Genomic DNA, 3176 nt, shown 5'->3' with positions numbered 1-3176 from the left:
GAGCAGCCATCTTGGATCTTGAGATAGAAAACCCACGTGGGGAATGGCACCAAGCCAGAAGGATCCTGCATCCCAGGGAACCATGTGGACCAGGATTAGCATATTCTCCTCAACTACCTTCCCACTTGGACTTTTCAAGGAGAGAGAAATATGCTTTGAGAATGTTTCTGTCACTGTTCTTCTGAGTTTTTTGTTACAGCAGCCATGTGTGCAATTTCATGAATACAGCATACTTATCTGTGAAAGGTGAGCTGTAATGTTTACTTCAGAGAGTCATTGTCAGGATTAAAAGAGCTGATTTTTTTTTTTTTTTCAAACACCCATCAGGTATTCAACACATACTAGGGGTCCAACACACATATAATGGGATTCTAAGTTGCACCATACAGCTTCCCTCTCCAGGACCAAGACATTCACTCTCTCAGCTGCTGGGTATATACCCTGTTGATTGTTCACACCCGAGTCCCTTTCCAAGCACTTGTCTCATCAAAGGTAGCTGACTTGCTCAAGAGTTGTTCCCCTCAATGGGCGGTTGCTGCAATAAAAAGCCGAGACTCCTTGTCTAGTTCTTACACCAGAGCTAGTTTTCAGACCTGACCTATTGCCTGAAGGAGAGGCTGGGTCCCAGGAAGGAGGGATCCTGCAACACTGTGGCAAGAGTATGTGGTAATGATCCCCTGATCCTTCCCTAAGGCCACTTGTGGTCATTTACTTGAGTAACAAGGGAAAAAGGGAATATCCAGATATTTTGAAGACACAGAGTCCAAGCTCATTGATACTCAGGGACTGAATCATCATCAAGCCTCCATTAATAGGGGTCCACACAGACAGCAGGAGTTCCTAGGTGGTGCAAACAGTTAACACTCAGCTGCTAACTGAAAGGTTGGAGGTTCAAGTCCACCCAGAGGCATTTTGGAAGAAAGACCTGGTGATCTACTTCTGAAAAATCAGCCATATGGGAAACCGTATGGGGCGCAGTTCTGCTCTGACCCATATAGGGTCATAATGAGTCAGAACTGACTTGATGGCAACTGGTTATATAGAGACCAGGCAATAAATGGAGTGCTGGCTCAGATCCAGAGCACAGTGGCTCCACTTGATTCATGGTCATTTCCCTGGTCCTCAAATGTATAGTTGGAATGGACATTCTAGGTACCTTGGCTTGTGGGATCAGAGTCATGGTAATGGAAAAGGCTGAGAGGAAGCCTATGAAGTTGTGCCCTCACCTCCATAGCTAAAAGAGTAAATCAGAAACAATATTATATCCTGAGGGGAATAGCAGATACCAGCACAGCTCTTGTAGACCTAAAGGATGCCTGGATGATGGTGGACTTGGGTCTGGAGGACAGGAGTGGACCACCACAAACTGACCAGGGAGACCACCTGTTGCAGCTGCTGTGCCAGTTGTGGTATCTTGGCTAGAGCACATTAACATGGTCTCAGACACAAGGTGAGTAATCATTGGTTTGGCAAATGCATTCTTTCCCATCTCTGCTAGGAAGGAGGATCAGAAACTGTTTGCATCCACATGGGATGAACAGTAGTACACATGTAGAGTTGTGCCCGAGGGTTGTATCAACTCTGTCATAATATAGTGTGAAGGGGTCTGAACACCACAGTGGTCCACTGTATCGATGACATCATGTTGAGCAAGCCAGATGAGCTAGAAGTGGAAAGTATATTGGAGGCCTTGGTGAGACAGGTGCTCTGAATAATGGGACATAAACCCTACTGAGATTCAGGGGTTTGTCACATCAGTGGAGCGTTTAGGTGGTCTGGTCCATTTTGAGTTATCCACTCCAAAGTACAGAACAGGTTATTGCATATTGCATCTCATACCGCTTGGGAGGAGACACACACATCTGGTTGACCTCTTTGAGTCCTAGAGGCAGTGATTCCACCCCTGGAAATGCTGCTTCAACTCATTTACTGAGTGATATAGGAGGCTGCCTGCTCCCAGGAGTAAGGCCCAGGGCAGAAAAGGGCTCTGCAGTGGCTCCAGGCTGCAGTAAAATGACTCTTTGGGCCATGCCACTCAAGGACCGTATGGGGTATTAACAACGTCAATAGTGAGAAAGAGTACTGTACAATTTATGGTGGGCACCAATGGGAGAATCGCAATGCAGACCCCTAGGGTTCTGGAACAAGGCCATGAATCTGCAGTAGAGAGTTATACCCCATTCAATAAGCAGTTCCTGGAATGCTACCAGGCCCTGGTAGAGACAGAGGGCCTGACCATGGAACGCTATGTAACTAAGAAGTCAGGGAAGGTTCTGACTGACCTACCACATCATAAAGTCAAGTGAGCTCAACAGGACTCCTTTGTAAGTGGTGTACCCAGGGACAGGTGTGAACAGGGTCAGAGGGCACAGAAAAGCTCAGGTACAGGTAGCCCAGACTCCCAAGTCAGATGCTAATCTGCTTCTCCCTCAGCTCATCCCAAGTCTGCATGGATGGGTCCTCTATGACCCTCTGACAAAGGAGGAAAATGCCTGAGTTGGTTCAATGGTGGATTGGTTTAGTATGTGAGTGCAAGTAAAAAAATGGTCTACTGACCTATATTGCTGTTGTTGTTATGGGCCGTGGAGTTGGACCCGACTCATAGCGACCCCTTCTTGGGTTTCTGAGGCAGTATCACCACGTAAATAGATTGCCCAACCTTCCTTCTGAGGAGTGCCTGGTGGGTTTGAACTGCTATTCTTCTGGTTAGCAGTTAAGTGCCTTAGGCACTATGCTACCAGAGCTACTGACCTATAGCCCTATTCAAAAGTGTCCCTGGAAGACAGTGGTGAGGGGAAATCTTCCCTTGACAGAGCTTTGGGCAGTGCATCTGATCATCCATTTAGTGTGGAAAGAGAAATGGCTCGACTATACATAGACTCACGGGAAGAAGTGAAGAGCTTGACTTCTTGGTCAGAGGCCTGAGAGAAGTGAAATGGAAAGACCAGGGACAAGGGGTCTGGGGATGAGTCATGTGGGTAAAGCCTGGGAGTGAGCGTGAAGTGAGATGTTTGTACAGCACTTTAAGGCTGAGCATCCACCACAGGAGAGACACAGAACCAATAAGCAGGCAGGACTCTTCCAGCTGACATCAGCCAGCCTCTGTGATTGGCCACCCCAGTACTGGTAAAATGGGTGCATGAAAGGAGCAGCCACGTGGCCCAGATGAAGCGTGT

Source organism: Orycteropus afer, unplaced genomic scaffold (assembly GCF_000298275.1).
Source record: "Orycteropus afer afer isolate SDZICR_OR568_19922 unplaced genomic scaffold, OryAfe1.0 scaffold00083, whole genome shotgun sequence".
Taxonomy (NCBI): domain Eukaryota; kingdom Metazoa; phylum Chordata; class Mammalia; order Tubulidentata; family Orycteropodidae; genus Orycteropus; species Orycteropus afer.
This window is presented reverse-complemented; position numbering follows the sequence as displayed.